At 35.1% G+C, this 15,972-nt stretch overlaps 1 protein-coding gene across 1 annotated transcript in view; it reads left to right on the top strand.

The window, feature by feature from the left end:
* The window catches only part of NARS2 (asparaginyl-tRNA synthetase 2, mitochondrial (putative)), a 124,158-nt gene that overhangs the window by 16,725 nt on the left and 91,461 nt on the right, over positions 1 to 15,972 (top strand). The window lies entirely within an intron of this gene.

Genomic DNA, 15,972 nt, shown 5'->3' with positions numbered 1-15,972 from the left:
AATGCAGCACTTTCTGCCTGCTTCTGTCTGTCCAACATCATCTTCCCCCTTTTCCTGATAAATCTCCCTTTTAAAATGTTAAAAGAAAAAAATGTGATTTGGCTATGACTAGAACATGAAATTTTGTCAATAGTAATGCTTAAAAATATTTACGCATATAGAAAACTCAGACCTCTCTGATTTCCTGTCCTATGGCTGTGTTGCTTACATTATGCTAAAAGGTGTAAATTTTTCATTTAGTACTCTATTTGCTTTTCTTATGTTACTGTGAGTGAATGAACTAGAGCAATTTGAAAAGGTTAATAAAATTATAGGGCATGTTTTGTGTAAAATCAACCCCAATTAATATTTTGGATGTATTCTATATAATACATTATTATATATACACATTATATAAATGTATATACATATAAATTATAATGGAATTTATTTTATTATAAATAGAATATATAATTAAAGTAGAATAGTATACATGTATTTTCTTTCTCACAATCTTTTTAAAATACTTTTTTCATAAGAAAGTGATGTTCATATATCTCATGAATGCTTAGTTTAATTCTTCATTCAACAATTAATAATTTAGCTCTTAGTGTGTGTCACACTGTCAGCCTGCCCTTGTTGCAAATAATATAATAGTTATCAGTTTTCGTCGTTATAGACATTTGAGAGTCTGTCATTTGTTAATTTGATTACTTTTAAAAATCATGGTAGTATAATAGTGAACAGGAAGAGCTAGGTTGGTAACAGGTGTTTTTGTGTTTCTTTCATTTATTTTCCGATGTCTTTATCTCTAAGAAGTAAAAAACAAAAAAAATTTTTTATACATTTGGGTTATTTCACCTCATGAGAAAACTTGTTTACAGGTCTGACTGGTATCTCTGATTCAATATGTTCTGACTATAATAATGAACAAAATATTCACTGGGACAAGTTGTCCTGTTATGTTAAAGTCATTATTCAAAATAATAGTGAAATACTATTTTTCTTCATACATAGCTTAGTGAAATCTTGATGATAGCGTTCTGCAAAAGACAGAATCAAAATGTTAAACTTTTAAATTGAGAGTATTTACAGCAAATGATAAAACAACAACCTATAAAGTGTTAAAAATTTCTCAAGAAATTTATTTTCTTTTTCCACCTCAATATTCTTCTAAATATTGAGGTGAAAAAAATTACACATCTTTAATACTTGTTTGTAATCCTTTATTCTGTTTTGTTGATCTGTCTATATTTGTGAGTGGATTATAATACACTGGTATTATTTGCCATATCTCTCTTTAGCTCTGGTGGTAATTGACGGAAAGATCTTGGTACTCCATCATTGCGGTTATATATTTATGAGTTTATTCTTGTTGTATTAAGACCTTAATTAGAATGTATTGTTCATCTCTCTCTCTAACTTTTTTATTGGAAGATTGTTTTATCAGATAAAAGTACTGTTCCTTGATTACCATTTGCTTATAGCATTATCTTTCAGCTTTTAAGTGTGCTCCTCTTTGTTGATAATGTGAGTTTCTTGTAAACTGTAGAAGGTTGGACTTTGTTTTGAAATCCATTCAGCCACTCTACACCTTTTGAAGGATGAATTGAGGTCATTTACTTAATTAAGTAATTAAGTTAATTAACTGCACATTGATATATTGTTACTTTGGGGTTTGTTTCTTTGTCTCTTTTTATTTTCCAACATTTTCTTTTATGTTTTGTTTGGTTTCATTTCCATTTTCTTATGTGTTACAACTATTGATTTTTCTTGTTTGAAGGTACCGCTGATGTTAATATAAAATACATTATTTATGTGAGTTATTATACAGTCTGATCTCAAACTTGTTACTGGGGCAGTCTGATCTCACATTGTTACTTCTGTCCTCCTTTATCTTATATAACTTAGGTGCCTAAGTTATATAAGATAGGTTACCATTATATTTTTGTTCCATTGTTTTACAATAGCCCCTTTAGTAGTTTTTCATACCTGACTTGGTCTTAATAAATTCTTTGTTTTTGCTTTTCAGTGAAGCTCCTTACCCTTATTTTTGTCTTGAATGTTAATTTTTTTTAGAGTAAACGATTTTAGGTTAGAAATCTGTTTCTTTGAGTACTTTAAATATTGTCTGCCATTGCCTTCTTGCTTGTAGTGCTTCCACTGAAAAGTCCTCTGACAGTCTAACTAGCATTTTCTTATAGGTTACCCTTTTTCTTTTGTAGTTTTGGCATTCTACTAATGTCACTGACTTTGACCAGTTTTATTATTATCTTGGGGGTTGTGTGTCTGTTATTTTCTTTTAAACTGTTTGGGCTTCTTGAATCACACTGTCTGGTCCATTTTCCAGATTGAAGCTTGTTCTTAAATTTTCAATGCTTCTCTTTCTTGAATCTCCATGATATTATATAAAAGTCCTTTATTTTACCCCAAGGGCTTTACACTATTATCATTTTTTATTCTTTTTCTTTGTTGTCTTATTTCTGTTGTCCAACATTGTGCTTTTGAGATAACTAATTTTCTTGCTTTTCTCTACTGTTAAAGAACTCTGTTGGTTACAGTATTTTTCAGGTCTATTATTCTAATTGTAAATTTATAATATATCTCTTATTTTCTTAATCTTTATTCTGTTTCTATTTTATATCATCCTTTGGTTTTTGAGTTCTGATACCACGAACTCTTCTTGAAGTATATCCCACAGTTCTGCTGGTTTGGGACTCCTCTCAGGATTTGTTTGCTCCATCATTTGTAATAGGCCTAGACTTGGACTGCTGCCTTTGCATTGGTTGAAGTGACTGGAGAACTGGGGTTGTGGCAAGGGTAATAGAAAAGACCCTGGGCAAAGAACACTGGCTTTGTGGTTGAGACAGGGTCACACACTCTGGAGTTGTTATCTTTTCCAGTGCAGACCTTTATCCTGGCAGTTTGTGGTTAGTGCCTTGTGTGTTAACAGGTGTTAAACTCTAGTTAGTAGAAGTGTTCAGTTGCCTCAGTTTTAGCTAGGGGAGGGGGTATGGCAGGTGTTTTGAATATCCAAGCCCCAGGCTGCAGTTGCTAGCTTCCTTTGAGTAGAGGCAAAGGTAACCTGACCTGGTTCCTGAACAGGTTCTCTACTGAGAACTCTTTTACATTGGGAGCTTCGGGCTCAAAGCATTCATTAACTTTGCACCCCTGCACCTCTAGTTGCACCCCAACTCTCTGCACCCCTATATCCTACATAGTCCAGGGTCCTCAATGACCTATGTGTGGGTATATTCCCCGAAACAACAACTGCAGGGACATTCCATATACTAGCTTCCCCTCTCATGGGTTATACTGCCCTGTAGTCTTGTAAACACGCTTCCCTGGAAATTGTTGTTATCCCTTTCTGCTGGACCATTGCTCCTGATGTGTGCTGTAGTTGTCCATTTATCTTTCAGCGGTTGTTGATTTTGTTCTGCTATAGTTGAGTTGTGAGTACATGGAGGAGATGAACCCAGCATCTTCACTCTGCAGCCTTTTTGCCAGATTCTCTATAATCCCTTAATCTAAACTTCTGCAAGTTAAAAAATAAATGAAAGAGAAGGAAAGGTATAATTTTTAAAAGTCTTGTAATTAAACAAGCAAAAATACTTGTAACAAGCATAAAAAATAACTGCTTTCCTAGCAGGGAAATCCATAAAGCAGGTCTGGATGAATATAATGTGTGTATTTTGGCCTCTAAACACCGTAAGACAAATTACAAATAAGTATAAGTACATAGGAAGAGAAAAATATCTATTTCTAAAGCTAAACAAATGAGAAGTAGTCCGCATTCCTAGTATTCAGAGTACCAGTAAGATGCTTTTGAATTCACTGATCCTGAGCCCCTGCAGTCAGAATCTCAATCAGGTTTTAGCAGTGTGTGGCTTTTATGCTATGACCTGCTCTTTTTGTTGCTTTTAAAAATGTTTCGCTCCTATGACTTGACTTCTGCTTCTCCCAGTGCTCTGTCCTTTGAAAGCAAGCTTCGTTATTCACACCTTAGACTCCTCTGTACTGCTAGGTTCCAGTGGATTTCCTCCTGACTGCCTCTAGGACAATAGGGGTTTGAATCTTGGCACCTCACTTTTAGGAGAACATGACATTTCATATTTAAGTTCTTCTCCTAATAGTGCTCATTTTTGCTCTCACAACAATGAAGTGTCAGTAACTATTTAAAGATAATCTACACCCTGAACGCACCCAATCTTGCCTGATCTTGGAAGTTAAGCAGGATCCTGCCTGGTTAGTACTTGGATGGGTTACTTTTTAAAGATAATCTACACCCTGAACACACCCAATCTCGCCTCATCTTGGAAGTTAAGCAGGATCCTGCCTGGTTAGTACTTGGATGGGTTACTATTTAAAGATAAGTCCTACACCCTCAGGTTTAAGGCAAAAGTTTGAGGTCACCATGAAATGCATGTAAGAATAAACACCTATCAGTATGTTGTTAAGTGAATTCATGTGTCATCATTTTAGTTTTCTTTTTCCTTGTTTCCATTTCCTACTTTAAAACTTTGGATACTTGTTAAGGTTTGAGAATTACTGAATACATATGTAGGAAGTTGTGTTCAGAGACACTCATTTGTTATTCAGCAGACATTTGGTTCCATCTGTGTTCAAAACGCTGTGCTAAAATATAGTTGGGGTTCTGGCCTGTAAGCTGGTTAGTTGGCAGGGGTTGATAAAGAAAGGAACATGCTTTTCTTTCACTCTTTATTTTACTTTCCCACAGTATTTCTTGGTTGTATACATTTCCTTTTTGTCTTATGGCCCTAGCTGAGTCCCCGCTCTTATGTCTGGCCTTTACAATTCTGGAGTAACTAGTTTGTCTCTGAAAACATAAAAGAGAAAAGAGTCAGAATTAAAGATAGTGGGAAAAAACTCGACATTGATAGGGAAAAGGTAAAACAACTGTGATACTGTAATTTATAGTAAGAAATATATTTGTATTCATTGTAACTTTTTACATTTATTTTAACTTTGCAAATGCCCCAGGATTCCCAAAACCTAGGGAATTTTTAAGTGATGAGAGCTGTGTGTCTCCTATTGTGTTACTGAGGTAAGTTTTAGAGAGCATCTAAAGAGGGGGTGGTGTCCAGTGGACCTTACCACTAAAGGCTTGGAACTTTCACTCCCACCCTGCCTGTAGGGGGTAGCTGGTAGAGATGGAGTGCTGATCAACCAGATGAGTTGATCAGTCAGGTCTACTTAATGAAACCTCCAAAAAAAAAAAAAAGATGAGGTTAGGAAAGCTTCTGAATTGGTGAATTTGTGGAAATTTGGGGGAGAATGGCATGCCTGAAGAAAGCCCCTTGTCTCTTTTCACATACCCTGACCTATCTCTTCCATCTGACTGTTTGTGAATTATGTCCTTTTAGAATAAACTAGTCATGTAGTAAGTAAAACATGTTTCTCTGAGCTGTTATAGCAAGTTAATTTAACTTAAGGGGGAGACTGTGAGAACTCTTGGCTTGTAACCAGTAGATCAGAAGTAGAGGACAACCTACATGACTACTGGTCTTTGAATGGATTAGAGTTAGTCTTGTGGCACTCATGGACCCTGATGCTGTCTCGGGGCAGATAATGTCAGAATTAAGTTGAGTGGTAGGACACCTAGCTGATGACCAGTGAATTGTTTGTTGTGTATATGGAGAAGCCCTATTTCCACACCATTCTTCAAGCCCCCACACTGGAAATTGGTCCCAGAACACCTATTTACTGCTTTATGTGTACATTTGAGTTGCAGTGTTATCAATGATGTGGTATAGAATCTAGAGAAAAATTAGGTCAGTGTAGATTTAGTCAAAAAATTCAAAATGAATTTGTGACTAGAGTGTATCCTAGAGAAGTGTTCCTTCTAGGGAACAAGTGAGCAGAATCAGGCTGTTGAGATGAGCAAGGTTTCCAATCACTCTGGATGGGCAGATTAGCATGTTCATATTTGTGAGTCATAGAAAATAATATTGGGTAACTGCAGGAATGAAGAAATGGTGCAGATTTTTAAAAACAACTTTTAGTTTTTACATGTCATCATTTTCACTCATTTGAAGTGTGACATTTCATGGTTTTTAGTATATTCATAGGGTTGTGCAACTATTACTACAGTCTAATTTTATATTTCTATTAGCTGAAATTGAAATGAGTGCCCAATAGTGGTCTCTTCTCATTCCTACCTCCAGTGCTTGCCAACCACTACACTACTCTGTAGGTTTACCTATTTTAGAGCTTTTCATAAAAATGCCAGCATGCATGTGCTCTTGTGTCCAGCCTCTTCCACTAAGCACAGAACTTTTGAGGCTCATCCATGTTATAGCATGTATTCAGCACTTCATTTCTTTTTATATCCAACTGATATTCATTTTCTAGATACACAACATTTTGTTTCTCCATTTAGCAGTTGAACAATAGCCAAAATCTTCCTTTTGGCTATTATGAATAATGTTGCCATATACATTGTGAAACATTTGGATAAGCATATGATTCATTTCTTTTGAGTGGAATTGCCAGGTTATATGATAACTGTGTTTAATATTTTGGAAACCTGCCAAATCAAAGTGACTACACTATTTTATATTCCTCCTAGCAATGTGTAAGGGTTCCAATTTCTCCACAGCATTGTCAAGACTTATTATTGCCTGTCTTTTTTTTTTTAATTATAGCCATACCAGAGAGTGTGAAGTGTATCATATTGTGAGTGTGCTTTTAGCATTTGCTTTTGAATGCTGACAGTTTGTATGTAAATGTGCAACTCAGTTTTAATTGCCATTCAGCTATGCCAAAGTTGACAGAAATATGGTCACACATTAGGAGATTAAGTGAGACAAAGAAAATCTAAGAATAGTATTTCATATGATAGGAATACTATGCAAGTATAGAATTTATAAATTTAAGAAAAGAATGAACTGAAAAAGGAAGTCTATGTGTGGTTTTATATCTGAATCACATACTGTGGGGAATCTAATTCTGAGACTCATACTAAATCTTATACTTTGTACAGAAGTTTGGCATTATGTTTTTTTTTTTAATTATTGTGATGAAACTTATAGATACAGATGTGAGTCATTTACTACTTAACCTTTGTAGTTGTACAATTCAATGCCATTAGTTATACTTACAGTGTTGCGCAGTCTTCACAACTACTTCCAAAACTTTTTCATTACCCCAACATAAACTCTGTAATAGAAACTCAATGGGTATATTGATGTCCCTACTTCCCAACTACTGGTAACCTCTAGTCTACATTTTTGCCTTTATGAATTTTCCTATCCCAGATATTTCAGGTAAATGAAACTTTGCAGTATGTAAGCTTTTGTGTCTGGCTTCTGTTATAGTATATATCAGAAATTCATTTCCTTTTTATCATTGAGTAATATTCCACTGTATGGCTATACCGCATTTTGCTTCGCCATTGATTCATTATTGAACATGGATGTATTTTCATCTTTGGCTATAGTTAATAATGCTGCTGTGGTCATTCACATAATATTTTGTTTGAACACATGTTTTAATTTTTTTTATTTTAAGTGTACACTTAGGAATGGACCTATTGAGTCATATAATTGTTCTCTCTCTAACTTATTGAGGAACTGACAAAGTATGTTCCACAGTGACTGTACCAGATTACATTCGCAGATGCAGTGTTTGAAGATTTCATACCAGTGCTTGCCATTTTTATTTCTTTATGATAGCCATCCTCATGTATGTGAAGTATTCATAGCATATTATTGTGGTTTTGATATACATTTCCTAATGATTAAAGATGTTGAACTTCTTTATGTTCTTAACTGGCCAGTTGTTTACCTTCCTTGGAGAACTGTCTATTTGTAAAGTCCTTTGCCCATTTTTTAATTGGGTTACTTGGTTTTTTATTATTGAGTTACCTTAGACACAGGACTATCTTCCCTTCCCACAAAATACTCATAGTATAAAACCTCTGATGTAGTCTGTCAGGGAGCACAGCAGGTCTGAGATGGCAGTGATTTTGGCAGGGCTCTCTTGGGCTGTCTGTCTCTTTCCTAACCATTCCCAGCTCTTAAGTTCTACTCATTGCAAGTTGATTGCTCTATTTTTTTTCAACCATGTTCTGGAACAGAAATTGCTTCATATATTGACCCAGTCAAATTCACACTCCTTTAAAGGGATACTTCCAAAAGACACTGAGTTTTATTCTGGCCCCAAACAGGCTCTTCCCAGCTGTCTTTCCTCTAGTTTTACTCCAGAAAACTAGCAGAGGTTAAATATAGCATTTTTCTATAAGTAATCTGTCAGTTTCCTCCCTGTCACTTTTCACAACCACCATTTTTTTTTTTTTAATTTTCTTGAAGATTTATTTACTTATTCATACAGAACTGGGGTACAAGCCAGAAATGCGGAGGGTGAGAGGATTCACCAGGAACAGAGTAGGGAGCAGAACAGGCAGATCCACGAAGTACACTGCTGAGGGGAGCAGTGGGTGGGCCAGGAGAGGTCTGCCACACCATGTGGATCTCCTCCGGGGCAGGCGGGGATCGAACTGAAGCGTAATTGGCTTAAGTCTCTTAGTGCAGTGCTTTAACCCGCTGCGCCACCGGGGAGGGCCCACAACCACCATTTTTAAGAGTACATTAGGTTTAAACTCCACGCTCTCACAGAGGAAGTCAGTTCTTTTCGAGAACGGATTTTGAAGTCTGTTTTTGTGGGACCCCTTCTACCTTTAAGCAAAATCTCTGAACTAAGACTGTGTGCTGAGGGCAGGGGCATTCTGAGTAAGGAGGTGAACATTTAGTGGAGTTGGTAGCTGCAGGTCCAGATCTAGATTTAATCTACTTGCCTCTTTCAGGATGGAATCCCCACCTCATTCCTACCTTAGCAAACCCCAGCTGGGGCAAGAGAATCTGGGCCTAGTATTCTAAGCAGTGCCTTCCCCAAACCAGAGACTCTAGCCCACAAAAAAGGACTAATAGAAGAAAAGGGGACCCCTTCCCCTTTGGCCACATCTGCCTACAACTTAGCTTCAGCAACAAGTAGCTGAGGGCAAAATGGGAAATGCTGGGGTACTGCCCCTTCAGTTCTCTGACTGAGACCTGGGGGGGTAAAGAGACCGTGTCTTTGACTTTGATATAGACCGTGTCTTCTGTCATGTTAAACTGTGGTCAGGAAGGGGTGGGAGAGAGTTGTTCAAACACCACATATGTTCCAGGTTTAAGTAGATTTTCTCAACTAGATGTTTCTTCATTTGCTAATTGCTTTTAGGACCATTTCCAGAGATTTTAAATGGTGGGTGGTGGAAAGGAAATGTTCTTTTTGATTTTATATTATAAAGCTTTCATCAGTTTCCCTGAGGAGTGACTACAGGACTTCAGATACTGTCATGCCCAAAGTTAGGATTTAAAAAAAAAAGACTGACCATTTTTAGGCCTCACTTGTAAAATGTTAATAACCCTGTGCCTATAATTTGTAAGGATTAAGTGAAGTGACATATGTGAAACTTAAAATTGCTAGTCAAAAGTAAGAAGAAGTTTAGTGTGTAGAAATAGGCTGATCTAAGCAGCAATATTTTTCTGTTGCAAGCTGTTGTGCATATAGAAATGGTAACAAGAAGTTACTGGGCTTTAGGATTTGGGAGTTTATGAATTTCTATGGTGTGATTTGTGACACAAATCATTTTGGTTTAATTTGATGTTTTCAATCTTGAAGATACTTTTTTTTCCCTTTCTTTCCAGTATTTTTTTTTTTCCATCATTTTGAGTATGTTTCCATCTCAGCTGTAATCTCCTGGGGCTTCCCATCACCAAATCACCCATGTGCCATCACCAAAGTCCAGTGCATTTCCCTCCCCCCACTATTATTGATCCCATTCCCCACTCCACTCCCACAAAACGTCTCTGTTCATTATTATTATTATTATTATTTTCTCGCCTGATCCGTTATACCCCTGCTATGAGTGAAACCATTCGGTATTTTTCCTTTTCTTTCTGGCTTATTTCACTAAGCATGATCTTTTCCAGCTCCATCCAAGTTGCTGCAAAAGACATGTGTTTATTTTTTTTTTGGGGGGGGGTTACTGAGTAATATTCCATTGTGTATATGTACCACTTCTTTTTAATCCAGTCATCTACTTTTGGGCATTTGGGCTGCTTCCATGTTTTTCCAATTGTAAATAAAGCAGCACTTAATATGGTGGTGCAGGTATCTTTTTGAAGCAGTGTTTTTGTGTCTTTTGGGTAGATACCTAGGAGTGGGATTGCTGGGTCGTAGGGCAGCTCCATGGTTAGCAGTTTGAGAAGCCTCCAAACAGTTTTCCATAGCGGTTGTACTTGTTTGCATTCCCACCAGCAATGCAGGAGAGTTCCTTTTTCTCCACATCCTCACCAACATTTGTTGTTGCTAGTTGTTTGAAGATGTGCCATTCTCACTGGGGTGAGGTGGTATCTCATTGTGGTTTTAATTTGCATCTCCCTTATTACAAGTGATGTTGAACATTTTTTCATGTGCTTGTTAGCCATCTGCATTTTCTCTTTGGAAAAGTGTCTTTTTAGCTCTTCTACCCATTTTTTGATGGGGTTGTTTACTTTCTTTTTGTTTAGTTTCATCAGTTCTTTGTATATCTTTGTGATCAATCCTTTAGCACTAGTTTTGTGTGAGAAAACTTTTTCCTAACCAGTGGGATGTCTGTTTGTCTTTTTTAATGTCTCTTTTGCTGCACAGAAGCTCTTTAACTTGATGTAGTCCCATCTATTTATCCTTGCCTTCCTTATCGTTGCATTCGGTGCTGTATCTTTAAAGATGTGGCTGAAGTGTGTTGTGTAGTGCTTCGCTCATCTTTGCTTCCAGGTATTTTATGGTTTCTGTTCTTATGTCTAGGTCTTTAATCCACTTTAAGTTGATTTTTTGTGTTGAAGATTCTTATCTGTTTTCTTTTAAAATTTTAGATGGTCTGTGGGCTAACCCAGACCAACCTCCTCAAAATAACTCTTCCAATTCCAGTTGTATATGTGTTCAGTTTCTATAGCCTATTTTAACATTCAGTTGTTCCTTAATGTTTTTTTTTTAACATCCATTTTGTTTCCTACCTAGATTTTAGTTCCTTGTAGCAGACTAGCCACATTCCTCCAGTTGATTCTCTGTTTCTACTAGGGAGGTTCTACTATTCTGTATGTAAAAATGTCTAGAACACATCTAGGAAAATAAGTAAGAGACTGTCAGTAATGTTTGCCCAAGAAAATAGGGCATTTTCTTTAAATATTTTGTCATATATATTCATTACTTAAGAAATAAAAAAGATAACACATATAAAAGGTACACGGTTCCAAAGTTACAGAAGAAACATAAAGTAAAAGTCACTGTGCCCGACTCCTCACTACCTCACTACTTACCACAGGCAGTCACTGACTTATTTATGTCTAGAGACATATAATAACTTTTATTCCTGTCAGCAAAATGTGTGGGTATTTTCCCATGTCAGTGTATTAACAAATTTTTAACCTGTTTTCCAATTTTAATTTGGTGCATTACTTTTTCAATTAAAGTAATTAAAAAGGGAAGGACAGAAAATCCTCCTCTACATTTAGAGAAGCAAATCTGTTTTCAAGGCCACTGAGAAGAGGACTGCCTTAAGAACTTGGTGTGCCTCCACCCAGAGTCTTTTTATTGCTTCACTCTGATATGAGGAGCTTGTGAATTAACACCATAGTGAAAGAAAATTCCCTTAGATTGCAAACTGATGTGCTGCAGCCTGCTGCTGCTGCTGCTGCCCGTTCAGAAGACTGAGCTGTTTCTTCCATTCTGTGGCATCTACCAAGTGGAGTGCGTTCTCAAAATGATGTGATCTCATCAGCTACACAGCTGGACTAAAATTGCACTATTTGATTCATCCTGTAAATATTTGTTAAGTCTTCTGTTTTTATGAAAGGTTCTGTACTCAGGGCTATTTGATTTACAGGGTTATTTCTGTTTTGCTTCTCAGCATCATAAATTTGCAAGATATTTTAAATGGGAAAAATAAAATTCTGTAATAATAAATGCCACCAAAATAACAAGAATTTGAAAGTAGCCATGTTAAGAGCAAATTGAAAATAATGCAAGTTTACATTTTAAATTGAATCACTAAGAATATAAAAAAAATACTGTGAATTCTGAATACAGGGATACATGGGTTCTTAGTTTAAAATGGCCTTAATTTGACACAGATTCAGATTAATAGCATCTAACCTTTATAAAGTATATGTTCATGAATCAAGTAATATTTGGATAATGCTTTACTGTCATATTGTCATTTTTTGGTGTTTTTGTATATTACGTCACTAGATAGGGCTTGTAAAAGACATAATTAGCTTTAAAAAATCCAAACAGAATAAGAAAGAAAAATAATACTTATTGAATACTGAATATATCTCAGGTACTGTGTGAAGTTTCATTATGTGTATGATCTTTTTATCAACCCTTTGAAGGAGCAATTAGTTTGCCTTCAGGAGGGCAGAAATCACATGTTTTGTATATGTTATTATATGTTATTGTATTGTCCCTCGCACACTCCCTGGCATATGGTAAATGCTCCACAGTTATTTGGTAAATTAATAATTTATATTTTTAAACCAGATAAAAGGCAATTGTTATGATTGAACACCACACTAAAATGAAGCATGCTTTCAACACTTTATTTTGGCCTCTTTTCCAAGATAATCTTTTTTTTTCCTGGGCAAAGGAAAATCATAAGTACTCCTCATTTTTGTGTAACTAGCCTGTTAGTATACTTAGCCCATTTGTATTAGAAATTGTATAACTATCAAGAAATATCACTTTGTGCCTTCCTTCCTTTTTCTCCACTCATCTCCCACTATTTTGCTTATTCTTCCATTTTATCCACTTTTATCCCACTATGTTGTTTACCACATGAATATGTCCTAAAGCAAAGTATTGGGGTTTTTTTGGATTGGTTTTCAGTGTATCAATTATACTACTCTTTTGTGATGAGCTTATTTTTCCTTTTCCCCCCTTAATACTCTGTTTCATTTAAATCAGAATCTATGGGAATTAGGACTCAAGCATTAGTATTTTTATGGCTTTCTGAGTAATCCCAGTATACGTTCTAGGGCATATATAGAATAAAGAATAAGTGCATGTTCATGTTAATAACTTCAGCTTCACTAGATAACCATTTTTACATGAAGAAAAGGATAAATTTAAACTCCCACCAGCAGGGTATGCTTGCAAGCACCTGATTTTACATTCTTGCAAGCACCTGATTTTTTCATCCTTAAAATTTTGCCAATTTCATGATATAAATTGGGGTCTTGATATGATTTTAATTTGTCCTCTGGTAAGTATTGAGATTTGGAATCTTATGATTATTGGACATTTACTTTCTTGATATAATAGTTTCTATTGTGTTGTCTAGTATAGTGTTTTTATATTTTGAATAATACTAACCTTTTTCTTTTTATTATATAACAGTTTATTTTTACATCATTTTGTACATTTTTTTTTCCATCTCAGTTGTAATCCCCGCGAGTTTCCCATCACCAAGTCACCTGTGTACCATCACCATAATTCCGTTTTTGATCCCATTCCCCATACCACCCCCACAAAATGTCTCTGGTATATGGCTATTCATTATTCTTGTTATTTTCTTGCCTGGTCCATTATACTCCTGCTATGAGTAAAACCATCCAGTATTTTTCTTTCTGTTTCTGGCTTACCTCACTAAGCATGATCTTTTCCAGCTCCATCCAAGTTGCTGCAAAAGACATGTTTCTCTTTTTTAATATTCCATTGTATATATGTACCACATCTTTTTAATCCAGTCATCTACTTTTGGGCATTTGGGTTGCTTCCATGCTTTTCCAATTGTAAATAAAGCAGCAATAAACATGGGGGTGCAGGTATCTTTTTCATTCAGTGTTTTTGTGTCTTTTGGGTAGATACCTAGGAGTGGGATTGCTGGGTCGTAGGGAAGCTCCATTTTTAGCAGTTTGAGAACCTCCAAACAGTTTTCCATAGTGGTTGTACTAGTTTGCTGAATAATACTAACCTTTTATTGTGTATTTTTGCAGATGATGACTTCTCCCAGTTTGAAGTTTGACTTTCACTTTTTTTATACTATCATCCGCAATCTGAGTTCTTAATTTTAATATATTCAGATTTCAGCGTTTTCTTCATGCTTTGTGCTTTTATCAGTATATCTTGTTTAAGACTTCTAATTATCCCCTAAAATTTTTATAGTGCATTACACATATATTTAATCTACCTGACACTGAGTTTTAAATATAATATGAGTCCATTTTCCCCCAAATAGGTAGCTATTTATTCCAGTAACTAGTTATATATTGAGTAGTTAATTTTTTCCTTGTAACTAAAATTGCCAGCTCTATTATGAATCAGCTTTTCATGTATGTGCCTATTTCTGTGTGCTCCATTCTGTTCCACTGCATTATTAGAGTGTCACTGTGCCATACTGTCTCAGTTGCTGTAACTCTTTGATAAATCTTAACATGTAGTAAGGCAAATTCATCTACTTTATTTTAGGAATTTCTTGACTGTTTTCCTTTACTCTTCCATATCAACTTCTAAATCATCTTGTCAAAATCCAGAATATCCTTGTTTGTCTTTTAATCAAAAAATAGTATCTTTATGGAATTGTACCTTCCCATATCTGCACATGCTATTAGCAGTCCATTTATTATAGTCATTCCTTAATGTTTTTCAATAGAATTTAATAATTTTATTTATAAAAGCCACGAATCACTTAATTATTTATTCCTAGGCACTTTATATTTTATAATATTATAAGCATTCTGTGTATCTTCGGGAAGCATGTATTTTTCAGTTACTTTTAATATGCAATATATATGTCTATTAGGACAAACTTATTAAGTGTATGATCAAATCTGTAATATGCTTACTTATTGATACTGAGATTTCTTTATCTGTCCTTATTGATGGGTCTGATATAGTTTTAGGTCATGTTTTGGATACATACAAATGTACAGTCATTGTTGGTGAAATCAACTTTTATAGTTATGAAGTAGTCTCTGCCTAGCACAGCATTTTTGCCTTTTGGTCTGCTTTTTCTGATATTAACGTAACCATATCAATTTGATTTTGATTGCTATTTGACATTTCTTTTATGTTTTAAATGTGTGTCTTAGAAAGAGTTTATAGCTCAGATATTTTTAAAATTTTAACCACTTAGTCCTTGTATTTTATTTTTTAATTTAGTCCATTATGTTTACTGTGTTACTGGCATTTGGATTTTCAAACCATCTTATCTTATGCTGTTTATGTCTTTTTTAGAAGTTGCTCTCTTTGTGGAATAATTTTTTCTCATTGTTTTTTTCTCCACTATGAGATTAAAATAGAATAAAGGGGACAAAGAAGAAGGATGAGTTTAAGTAAGTCACATACTGAATTCTTTTAGGAGCATTAGAAAGTAAGAAGCCCAGGAATTCCAGTTAATTGGTCTGAGATGCTTTCTAGAATAGAGGATTTTTAAGCTTACTAAGTGAGAAGTCAATATTCCTCTGGAGAAACATTTATCATATATTAAATGTAGAAATGTGCTAAAAAGTCATGGTCTTTTAGGTAGTCATGGTCAATCCCTACACAACATTTGTAGTTGCTTTGCCTTTATCAGCTGGGAGAATTCACTGGTTCATTTGTCCCATCATTACATACTAGTATACATAGGTTTGTATTGGGTCATTGTATTCAGGATTTGAATTAAGATTAATTTTTTCAAATTAAAACAAGCTGATATTCAAGAAACGTAGTTTTTGTTTACCCAGAATATAAAGCTTATACCTAAAATTGTAGACAGAGTAACACAATGTTTAATGTTAATAGGATTTTACATTTTATAAGGATAATTCTATAGAATAATTTATACAGATATATTAAAATCAAAATGTGGTTCACATTTTATGCATGTGAGAAGAGAGTGTTCTGATAATGACAAACTAGGTGTTAACAATGATCAGAGGTAGCTCCCACAGGGCAAAGCAAGCAGTTTTT

This window comes from Condylura cristata, unplaced genomic scaffold, assembly GCF_000260355.1.
Source record: "Condylura cristata isolate star-nosed mole 26May11 unplaced genomic scaffold, ConCri1.0 scaffold00015, whole genome shotgun sequence".
NCBI lineage: Eukaryota > Metazoa > Chordata > Mammalia > Eulipotyphla > Talpidae > Condylura > Condylura cristata.
This window is presented reverse-complemented; position numbering and strand designations above follow the sequence as displayed.